Source organism: Balaenoptera acutorostrata, chromosome 18, assembly GCF_949987535.1.
Source record: "Balaenoptera acutorostrata chromosome 18, mBalAcu1.1, whole genome shotgun sequence".
NCBI lineage: Eukaryota > Metazoa > Chordata > Mammalia > Artiodactyla > Balaenopteridae > Balaenoptera > Balaenoptera acutorostrata.
This window is the reverse complement of record NC_080081.1, coordinates 79241460-79253765: the sequence shown is the minus strand read 5'-3', so window position 1 is coordinate 79253765 and position 12306 is coordinate 79241460. Positions and strand designations below refer to the sequence as shown.

At 38.0% G+C, this 12306-nt stretch overlaps 1 long non-coding RNA gene across 7 annotated transcripts in view; it reads left to right on the top strand.

Annotated features, from left to right (window-relative positions):
- The window catches only part of LOC103003887 (uncharacterized), a 293955-nt gene that overhangs the window by 168041 nt on the left and 113608 nt on the right, over positions 1-12306 (top strand). For 4 of the 7 annotated variants that reach the window (XR_449486.2, XR_009005959.1, XR_009005963.1 and 1 more), the window contains exon 8: positions 3167-3251. The exons of the other annotated variants lie outside the window; for them this stretch is intronic. This is a non-coding gene — a long non-coding RNA (uncharacterized LOC103003887). The remainder of the gene's footprint in view (positions 1-3166; positions 3252-12306) is intronic. 7 annotated transcript variants of the gene reach the window in all.

Sequence of the window (12306 nt, the reverse complement as noted above, 5' to 3'; positions counted from 1 at the left end):
TGTGACTTGGAAGCAGGTTTGGGGGTGTGACCGTATGTAGCTGTCGTTATTTTAGATGACTCCCAAAATAGATGCTGCTGAAGAACTTTGTAAATGAAAGATTCTAACACCTCTTGGTAATGGTAGGCGTGATCACTGAAGAATAAAAAAGCAACTTTTTGGGTCTCAAAGTGAAAAGATAATTATGCCGAACACCGCACCTGGTTCTGCCAGCTTGTCTCATTACAGGAACAGGATATTGAAGGTTTTCATTTTCCACAGTCCTTTGCATCACTCCAGCTTGATCATTTTCTAAGATGTGGTTCTATCATGTCTCTCGTGGAGGTGTCCTGCCCCCAGCCACCTCACTGTGTCTTTCGTGAACTCACATTTCTTACTGCATAGAGAGTTCATTTTGCAATCAGTCTTATTTTGTTCTGTGAATTTAGTTTCTATTTGAGAGCTGGCATTTTCTTCCCCCATGCATTTAGGACTCTTCATTTAAACAGAAATGAAGTCCTTCTCGAGGGGAGGGACTGTCGTAATAATACCCTAAATACTAAATACTCCCAATAGTACTTTGCACATGGAAGGATTTTATTAAGCATTTTAAAAAATTCATTGCTTTGGATAAAAATTAGTGATCTGATGAGCATCTCGTAGAGGCATCTTAAATGAGTCACTTTATTAGCCTTTGAGGACATGACAGTGGTGTGTCCACAATGTGAGAAATGGCTTACATGTGGAACCTGGAATCACACACAATTTATGAAGTTTCTTAATAGAGGATGATCACCCAAAAGAAAGTACTCAGCAAATGGGACTTGTGAGTCATCGTATGTGGGAGTCTTTCAAAGCTGGCATTACTTTCAGTCTAGTGTAGAAGCCCATTAAATGCGTAAGATACACCCAAAAAACCAGGTCTTAAAACTCCTTCTCAATTGATTCAATCCACCTCTTGTTAGGGGTTTTCTCTTCTTTCCTTTCCTTTGCTTTGCTTTTTCTTTTTAACGAGTGACTACTGTCTGCTATGCTCTTTCTGGGCCTTTGCCAAGATTTCGTTTCCAATCTTAATAACCAACTTACAAATGCACTTTAATTTCTTATGGCACTGTAAAATTTATCAAAAGCAACTTGACTTTTACTTCTTATTAAGTTAACATGAATACTCTATTTAAAATGTGTAGAGAAATCTAATATCTTTCAGGTGCCACTAAAAGTACTTCCAAGCAGTTGTGATTTATTCAGTTTCCAAATAGTATCTTTTCATTCACAAAGAGAAAGGTATCAAATTTCTTAAATGAAATATAATTGTATTATTTTGTAAATTTATGGTAAATATTCTTGGCACTCATCCCATTTATATATAGTTATTTAAAAATTTTTAAAAGTCTTTAGTTTTTGGAGCAGTTTTAGGTTTACAGCAAAATCGAGGGGAAAGTACAGAGGTTTCCCGCATACTCCCTGTTCCCATAGGTGTACAGCCTCAGCCATGATCAACATCATGCCCAAAAGGGTGCATGTTTCACCAGGTACCAGGATGATCTTAGACACATCATAACAACGCAAGGACCTTAGTGTACCTGAGCATTCACATGGTTGTTGTACATTGGATGTAAATAGTTATTTTTGACATTATCTATCATTTCATAATTCTCTTAATAAAATATTTGAAAATGATCTATTTCTGATAATTTTTATAATACAACAAACAAAATAGTATTTTGCTGTAGTTGCTGGTTTATTAACGTGAATTTGGTAGTTCTCCAATATAAATGATTTGATAAAAATGAATGATTTACAATGTCACATTTTCATTTATACTTGCATAAGTTTCAGCATTCAGGAGTTCTCAAAAAGAAAAAAAAAAAAAGAGAAAAGAGAAACGAGGTAATAAAAAAGGGAATCTCTCTAGAGAATTTCTTTGGTGAAGCATTTACACACACAGACATTTTCATCTCCAAGGCAGTCATCAGAAATAGGATTTTCATAAGTGCAGATTTAGATGAGTAGAGCAACTAAAATAATATCTAATCATAGTTGTCAGTTTATTATGGAAATATTTAATTTTCCAGGGATTTTGAAATTATTGAGTTATATTTTATATTACTTTTTATTGGATAAATGTAAGTGAACATATTTTAAAATATGAGAAATTGGAATCAATGCAAAGCAGCCAGAAAGGAATTACAGGTTTAACCCCATAGGAGAGAGTTCCAATATAAGGAACGTGGATATCTGGCCATGGAGCTGGTCTTCACACAAATGATTTTTGGAATCAAACAAACATTTTTTGGGGTTAATTGATGATATTCTATGAATCACCTTTACATTCCAAGATGTAAAGGTGATCCCTTTGCTTTCAGAGCTCATGGATGTAATACCAATCAAGTCACCATTTTCTTCTCTTAAGCTTAATTAAGTCTGAGAAAGAAAACCAGGTAGATGAACAAATAGGAAGCCGATGAAAAGAGCACCTATTTAGAGAAGTAGCAGTGAAAATATTTTCATTTGTAATTGAGCGATATTAAGTTACTGGTGCTAACATCCATGTGATATGCTCAAAGATCATCTTTTCTTCCTGGGCACGCAACCAAGTACGGTTCTGGTCTCCTTGTAGTTCATGGGACCATGCGACTGAGTTCTGGCCAACAAATGTGGGCCATCCACAGGTGCCACTCCCAGTGCTGGCCTTTCAGGGGTCTTCCCAGCACTCTGTTTGCTAAGGGGATGGCCAGGGACTAAAGACCTAGTGGAGGTCTCCAGGGCCTTCTGGGCTCCCAGGTCAGCGGATGGCAGACACTTAGATGGAAGCAGCCTGAGTGCCTGAGTCATTTCACGGCCGAAGCTGTGCAAGGACACCACCCACAGTGGGACATCTGCACTAGACGTTTGTGAGTGAAAAATAAACTATTACCTGGGACTTCCCCGGTGGTCCTGTGGTTAAGACTTAGCCTTCCAACGCAGGAGGTGTGGGTTCGATCCCCAGTCGGGGAGCTAAGATCCCACATGTCTTTGCGGCCCAAGACAAAAAAAAAAAAAAGCAAAACATAAAACAGAAGCAGTACTGTAACAAATTCAATAAAGACTTTAAAAATGGTCCACATCAAAACAATCTTTAAAAAAAAAACCAAAAATAGATGATTACCATGTTAAGCCCTTGTGATACTGGGTTTGTTTGTTACAGGGCTTAGTCAGTACAAGACCAGTACTTTCTTCTGGATACCCTGAAATATTTACGAGACTGCGTCTGCTTTAGGAAGAAGCTAGAGGTATGTATCTCAAATGGAACGAATGAAATGGGGAGATATGTACACGTATGTGTATTTTTATTTAATACGAGGCTTCTAGTCTTATAGATAATTCTTTTACTCATCAACTTTGAAAAGGCTTAGCTTAGAAAATGAGACAGATTTTGGCTCTGCACTTAAGTTAATCGTAGCTATGTCTACACAGTGCTAAAGCTGAGCAGCATAGGATGCAAACCTAGGAGCGTCAGTTGGATTATACAGTCAATTGTTTTCAAAGAAGTAGTCTGTGCGCTGGCACAGGATTCTACCCAATTGCCAAATGACAGAAAGGGATTGCTTCCTTTGCCTCTGATTCTGTGTCTGCCTCAATCCTAGACTATCCAGACAGAGTCATGGTGATCGCCTGAATTAATTAGAGAAAACATTCTAATAAATTCTCCAACATCCCAGCATCTGCCATACTTGTAACAGTAGTGGCAGAACCCAGAAGATAACAAGCGGCCCGAATTGTGTCATGTCTCACCTCAAGTGAGATTTGATGTACTTTTCATTTTAACTACTTAATTCCAAAAATATTTAGAGGTGGCAAATGTCTAGGGAAACCTTCTTGTATTGGATACAAGTGATTAGCTCACAAGGCTGGGACTGTATCTACTTGGGGGGTACGGTTCATCTCAGGAAGTATAGGACAAAGTGGTTTAATCACAGGCTTGGGTTTCTTAATAGCAAAACTAGGGCTCCTGAGGGAAGTGTTTCTGTGACACACGCTCCCTGAATCCATCAGGGCTGCCTTGACTGAGGGGAAATTTCTGGTTGAAATGAATAGCTCTGAAGTGAGAATGAATGCAGCTGCTGTGGTCTTTTAGTGTCGATGCTGGGTGCTGCTCGCTGAATGGCAGGGGTGTTAAACCTGCCAGTCTGGTCACCGTTAGCATTCGGTGAAGAGGTATCAGGTTACTGCCTGCTTGGGGACCTCTGCAGCAGTCTTTAAGCAAAAGTTGTTCTGGTCCAGTTGGAAGTTAAGAGCTGTGGCTTCTTTTCTTTCTGTCTCTTGTTTAAATCACTAAACCACTCCCTTTAAAATATGTTTGTGTATGTAATATGCATGCAGTTTCCCCCTCTGGAAATTTAACAAGATACCTCCTATTTCACGATAATTATGTATTCCTTATTTAGATTAGGAACTATTGTGTGTATTTTTTTAAATTTATGCTTTGGGGCCTTGTAAAAAACTGGTGATTAATTAGTGTAGATTTTGATATTGGAACCAAGATAGCAGAAATAATTAAGAAGTTTCCAATTTAAAAGAAATCAAGAATTTGAAGCAAAATTAAAAACTGAAGTTAAATAATATCATGACATAGTCTTTTGAAATGTTATCTATTGTGTGAATTTAATACACACTTTAAAAAGGAGACTAAATAGGTTTGGTGAGAGCTTAAAAAGAATGGGGCTAGATGTTTGGTAGCTTGATAACAAATTAAGTATTCTCTAAGCTTGATTTTTATAATTTGTTCTTTTATGCCTTATAGAGAATTTATAGTTGAAAGAAAATACTTGCTTGATTTTAGTCAGTTGATGAAAAAGTTGGTAGAATCTAAGGATCATATCTAGGAGTGAGAGAATGACATTGGGAAGGACATGTGTGTGATTTGGAAACCTATTTCTAATGTGGGATATATCCTGTGTACACTGTAGACTTCCCTTTCAGGTAGGGACTGTTATTACTAAGAAGTGTGTCTGTTAATGCTTAAAAATTTTCAGTCTGAGTAAGACTTTACCTTACGTTTTATAATGGTTTTCCTTTTCTAAATGAAATCAGCAAAAACTTTCTGTAACCATTCATTTAATGTCCTGCCCTTCTCCACTTGTTTTCCCATGGTTATGAATTCTTTGGCTGTCATTACCCCCTATTGAAAAAGCATTCCCTAAAATTAAGATTTTCCAAGTGAACTAGAGGATTAGTTGCCACAGGGATTTTCAAAATTATTTTTTTTTTCAATGTTTTATTTATTCTTAAAAAGTTTTTTTATTTTTATACAATTTTTAAAGGTTACTTTCCCATTTACAGTTACTGCAAAATATTGGCTCTATTCCCCATGTTGTACAATACATCCTTGACCCTATCTTTTTTTTTTTTGAATTTTTGAATTTTATTTTATTTATTTTTTTATACAGCAGGTTCTTATTAGTCATCAATTTTATACACATCAGTGTATACATGTCAATCCCAGTCTCCCAATTCATCCCACCACCACCACCCCTTGCCCCTTCTTTCCCCCCTTGCTGTCCATACATTTGTTCTCTACATCTCTGTCTCTATTTCTGCCCTGCAAACCGGTTCATCTGTACCATTTTCCTAGGTTCCACATATATGCATTAATATACGATATTTGTTTTCCTCTTCCTGACTTACTTCACTCTGTATGACAGTCTCTAGATCCATCCACGTCTCTACAAATGACCCAATTTCATTCCTTTTTATGGCTGAATAATATTCCATTGTATATATGTACCACATCTTCTTTATCCATTCATCTGTCGATGGGCATTTAGGTTGCTTCCATGACCTGCCTACTGTAAATAGTGCTGCAATGAACATTGGGGTGCATGTGTCTTTTTGAATTATGGTTTTCTCAGGGTATATGCCCAGTAGTGGGATTGCTGGGTCATGTGGTAGTTCTAGTTTTAGTTTTTTAAGGAACCTCCATACTGTTCTCCATAGTGGCTGTATCAATTTACATTCCCACCAACAGTGCAAGAGGGTTCCCTTTTCTCCACACCCTCTCCAGCATTTATTGTTTGTAGATTTTCTGATGATGCCAATTCTAACTGGTGTGAGGTGATACCTCATTGTGGTTTCGATTTGCATTTCTCTAATAATTAGTGATGTTGAGCAGCTTTTCATGTGCTTCTTGGCCATCTATGTGTCTTCTTTGGAGAAATGTCTATTTAGGTCTTCTGCCCATTTTTGGATTGGGTTGTTTGTTTTTTTAATATTGAGCTGCATGAGCTGTTTTTAGATTTTGGAGATTAATCCTTTGTCCGTTGATTCGTTTGCAAATATTTTCTCCCATTCTGAGGGTTGTCTTTTCGTCTTCTTTGTAGTTTCCTTTGCTTTGCAAAAGCTTTTAAGTTTCATTAGGTCCCATTTGTTTATTTTTGTTTTTATTTCCATTACTCTAGGAGGTGATCTAAAAAGATCTTGCTGTGATTTATTGCAAAGAGTGTTCTTCCCATGTTTTCCTCTAAGAGTTTTATAGTGTCCGGTCTTACATTTAGGTCTCTAATCCATTTTGAGTTTATTTTTGTGTATGGTGTTAGGGAGTGTTCTAATTTCATTCTTTTACATGTAGCTGTCCAGTTTTCCCAGCACCACTTATTGAAGAGACTGTCTTTTCTCCATTGTATATCCTTGCCTCCTTCGTCAAAGATAAAGTGACCATATGTGCATGGGTTTATCTCTGGGCTTTCTATCCTTTTCCATTGATCTATATTTCTGTTTTTGTGCCAGTACCATATTGTCTTGATTACTGTAGCTTTGTAGTATAGTCTGAAGTCAGGGAGTCTGATTTCTCCAGCTCCATTTTTTTCCCTCAAGACTGCTTTGGCTATTCGGGGTCTTTTGTGTCTCCATACAAATTTTAAGATTTTTTGTTCTACTTCTGTAAAAAATGCCATTGGTAATTTGATAGGGATTGCATTGAACCTATAGATTGCTTTGGATAGTATAGTCATTTTCACAATATTGAATCTTCCAACCCAAGAACATGATATAACTCTCCATCTGTTTGTATCATCTTTAATTTCTTTCATCAGTGTCTTATAGTTTTCTGCATACAGGTCTTTTGTCTACCTAGGTAGGTTTATTCCTAGGTATTTTATTCTTTTTGTTGCAATGGTAAATGGAAGTGTTTCCTTAATTTCTGTCTCAAATTTTTCATCATTAGTGTATAGGAATGCAGGAGATTTCTGTGCATTAATTTTGTATCCTGCAACTTTACCAAATTCATTGATTAGCTCTAGTAGTTTTCTGCTGGCATTTTTAGGATTCTCTATGTATAGTATCATGTCATCTGCAAACAGTGACAGTTTTACTTCTTCTTTTCCAATTTGTATTCCTTTTATTTCTTTTTCTTCTCTGATTGCCATGGCTTGGACTTCCAAAACTATGTAGAATAATAGTGGAGAGAGTGTACATCCTTGTCTTGTTCCTGATCTTAGCGGAAGTGCTTTCGGTTTTTTACCATTGAGAATGATGTTTGCTGTGGGTTTGTCGTATATGGCCTTTATTATGTTGAGGTAGGCTCCCTCTATGCCCACTTTCTGGAGAGTTTTTATCATAAATGGGTGTTGAATTTTGTCAGATGCTTTTTTTGCATCTATTGAGATGATCATATGGTTTTCTTCAATTTGTTAATATGGTGTATCCCATTGATTGATTTGCATATATTGAAGAATCTTTGCATTCCTGGGATAAATCCCACTTGATCATGGTGTATGATCCTTTTAATGTGCTGTTGGATCCAGTTTGTTAGTATTCTGTTGAGGATTTTTGCATCTATATTCATCAGTGATATTGGTCTGTAGTTTTCTTTGTTTGTAGTACCTTTGTCTGGTTTTGGTATCAGGGTGATGGTGGCCTCATAGAATGAGTTTGGGAGTGGTCCTTCCTCTGCAGTTTTTGGGAAGAGTTTGAGAAGGATGGGTGTTAGCTCTTCTCTAAATGTTTGATAGAATTCACCTGTGAAGCCATCTGGTCCTGGACTTTTGTTTGTTGGAAGTTTTTTAATCACAGTTTCAATTTCATTACCTGTGACTGGTCTGGTCATGTTTTCTGTTTCTTCCTCGTTCAGTCTTGGAAGTTTATACCTTTCTAAGAATTTGTCCATTTCTTTCAGGTTGTCCATTTTATTGGCATAGAGTTGCTTGTAGTAGTCTCTTAGGATGCTTTGTATTTCTGCGGTGTCTGTTGTAACTTCTCCTTTTTCATTTCTAATTTTATTGATTTGAGTCCTCTCCCTCTTTTTCTTGATGAGTCTGGGTAATGGTTTATCAATTTTGTTTATCCTCTCAAAGAACCAGCTTTTAGTTTTATTGATCTTTGCTATTGTTTTCTTTTTTTCTATTTCATTTATTTCTACTCTGATCTTTATGATTTCTTTCCTTCTGCTAACTTTGGGTTTTGTTTATTCTTCTTTCTCTAGTTCCTTTAGGTGTAAGGTTAGATTGTTTATTTGAGATTTTTCTTGTTTCTTGAGGTAGGCTTGTATTGCTATAAACTTCCCTCTTAGAACTGCTTTTGCTGCATCCCATAGGTTTTGGATCGCCGTGTTTTTGTTGTCATTTGTCTCTAGGTATTTTTTGATTTCCTTTTTGATTTCTTCAGTGATCTCTTGGTTATTTAGTAATGTATTGTTTAGCTTCCATATGTTTGTGTTTTTTACATTTTTTTCCCTGTAATTGATTTCTAATCTCATAGCATTCTGGTCAGAAAAGATGCTTGATATGATTTCAATTTTCTTAAATTTACTGAGGCTTGATGAGTGATCCAAGATGTGATCTATCCTGGAGAATGTTCTGTGTGCACTTGAGAAAGAAGTGTAATCTGCTGTTTTTGGATGGAATGTCCTATAAATATCAATTAAATCTATCTGGTCTATTGTGTCATTTAAAGCATGTATTTCCTTATTAATTTTCTGTTTGGATGATCTGTCCATTGGTGTAAGTGAGGTGTTAAAGTCCCCCACTATTATTGTGTTACTAATGATTTCCTCTTTTATAGCTGTTAGCAGTTGCCTTATGTATTGAGGTGCTCCTATGTTGGGTGCATATATATTTATAATTGTTATATCTTCTTCTTGGATTGATCCCTTGATCATTATGTATTGTCCTTCCTTGTCTCTTGTAGCATTCTTTATTTTAAAGTCTCTTTTATCTGATATGAGTATTGCTACTTCAGCTTTCTTTTGATTTCCATTTGCATGGAATATCTTTTTCCATCCCCTCACTTTCAGTCTGTATGTGTCCCTAGGTCTAAAGTGGGTCTCTTGTAGACAGCATATGTATGGATCTTGTTTCTGTATCCGTTCAGTGAGCCTGTGTCTTTTGGTTGGAGCATTTAATCCATTCACGTTTAAGGTAATTATCAATATGTATGTTCCTATTACCATTTCCTTAATTGTTATGGGTTTGTTTTTGTAGGTCCTTTTCTTCTCTTGTGTTTCCCACTTAGAGAAGTTCCTTTAGCATTTGTTGTAGAGCTGGTTTGGTGGTGCTGAATTCTCTTAGCTTTTGCTTGCCTGTAAAGCTTTTGATTTCTCCATCGAATCTGAATGAGATTCTTGCTGGGTCGAGTAATCTTGGTAGTAGGTTCTTCCCTTTCATCACTTTAAATATATCATGCCACTCCCTTCTGGCTTGTAGAGTTTCTGTTGAGAAGTCAGCTGTTAACCGTATGGGAGTTCCCTTGTATGTTATTTGTCATTTTCCCCTTGTTCCTTTCAATAATTTTTCTTTGTCTTTAATTTTTGTCAATTTGATTACTATGTGTCTTGGCGTGTTTCTCCTTGGGTTTATCCTGTATGGGACTCTCTGCGCTTCCTGGACTTGGGTGGCTATTTCCTTTCCCATGTTAGGGAAGTTTTCGACTATAGTCTCTTCAAATATTTCCTCGGGTCCTTTCTCTCTCTCTTCTCCTTCTGGGACCCCTGTAACGCGAATGTTGTTGTGTTTAATGTTGTCCCAGAGATCTCTTAGGCTGTCTTCATTTCTTTTCATTCTTTTTTCTTTATTCTGTTCTGTGGCAGTGAATTCCACCATTCTATCTTCCAGGTCACTTATCTGTTCTTCTGCCTCAGTTATTCTGCTGTTGATTCCTTCTAGTGTGTTTTTCATTTCAGTTATTGTACTGTTCACCTCTGTTTGTTTGTTCTTTAATTCTTCTTTGTTAAACATTTCTTGCATCTTCTCGATCTTTGCCTCCATTCTTTGTCCAAGGTTCTGGATCATCTTCACTATCATTATCCTGAATTCTTTTTCTGGAAGGTTGCCTATCTCTACTTCATTTAGTTGTTTTTCTGGGGTTTTATCTTGTTCCTTGATCTGGTACATAGCCCTCTGCCTTTTCATGTTGTCTATCTTTCTGTGAATGTGGTTTTTGTTCCACAGGCTGCAGGATTGTAGTTCTTCTTGCTTCTGCTGTCTGCCCTCTGGTGGATGAGGCTATCTAAGAGGCTTGTGCAAATTTCCTGATGGGAGGGACTGGTGGTGGGTAGAGCTGGGTATTGATCTGGTGGGCAGAGCTCAGTAAAACTTTAATCTGCTTGTCTGCTGATGGGTGGGGCTGGTTTCCCTCCCTGTTGTTTGGCCTGAGGCGACCCAACACTGGAGCTTACCCGGCTCTTTGGTGGGGCTAATGGCAGACTCTGGGAGGGCTCACACCAAGGAGTACTTCCCAGAACTTCTGCTGCCAGTGTCCTTGTCCTCACGGTGGGACACAGCCACCCCCCTGCCTCTGCAGGAGACCCTCCAACACTAGCAGGTAGGTCTAGTTCAGTCTCCCATGGGGTCACTGCTCCTTCCCCTGGGCCTCGATGCACACACTACTTTGTTTGTGCCCTCCAAGAGTGGAGTCTCTGTTTCCCCCAGTCCTGTCGAAGTCCTGCAGTCAAATCCCGCTAGCCTTCAAAGTCTGATTCTCTAGGAATTCCTCCTCCTGTTGCCGGATCCCCAGGTTGGGAAGCCTGACGTGGGGCTCAGAACCTTCACTCCAGTGGGTGTACTTCTGTGGTATGAGTGTTGTCCAGTTTGTGAGTCACCCACCCAGCAGTTATGGGATTTTATTTTATTGTGATTGTGCCCCTCCTACCATCTCACTGTGGCTTCTCCTTTGTCTTTGGATGTGAGGTATCTTTTTTGGTGAGTTCCAGTGTCTTCCAGTTGATGATTGTTCAGCAATTAGTTGTGATTCCGGTTCTCTCGCAAGAGGGAGTCGGGATTTTCGAAATTATTAATGAGGAAGTGGAAGAGAGTTTTCACTACCAACAAAATGTTTGCAATCCACCTGAAGTTTCAAGTAGCTCAAGGACCCTCGCTTGACTCAGCACCTCAGAGACACTCTTCATGTAGTGAATCGTGACTGCACCACATATGCGCTCGCCACTCCTCTCTGTAGGATGACAGTTCCCAGGTCGGGCATATAGGGATAATAGACACACCATCCATTAATGTTTAAGGAACAAATATGAGTCTGAGGATGTGCTAAAGAGCACTCTTAAAGATCTTATTTAAATGGAGGAAATAATCTTTCACTTATTTTGAAGCATCCCAATGAGCCTTCAACATGAACTTTAGCATCATTGCTTTAGAACGTGCCTGCTTGTGTGTATAAAGGCATATTTTAAGGTACTAGAACTTCTTCCAGAACAGGACACAGGATGATTTAAGAAGCAGCAAGTGACTAGACTTATTATGGTGATCATTTCACAATATATACAAATATTGACTCATTAGTTTGTACACCTGAAGCTAATATAATGTTGTATGTCTGTTATACCTCAATAAAAAATGAAAATGTCAGATGCAGAAAAGAATGAAGATCAGTGAAAATGATAAATATGTGTGTAAGTACAAACATTTACTATTTAAATATTTAAATCAAATATACACAAAAATAGCATTTAAATTTACTTGTGAAGATATTTTAAATATTCGGAAGTCCTTACATTATCTGGTAAAATAATTATTATTATTATTATTTTTTTTTAATTTATTTATTTATTTATTTATTTATTTATTTTTTGGGTGTGTTGGGTCTTCGTTTCTGTGCGAGGGCTTTCTCTAGTTGCGGCGAGCGGGGACCACTCTTCATCGCGGTGCGCGGGCCTCTCACTGTCGCGGCCTCTCTTGTTGCGGAGCACAGGCTCCAGACGCGCAGGCTCAGTAGTTGTGGCTCACGGGCCTAGTTGCTCCGCGGCATGTGGGATCTTCCCAGACCAGGGCTCGAACCCGTGTCCCCTGCATTGGCAGGCAGATTCTCAACCACTGCGCCACCAGGGAAGCCCTAAAATAATTA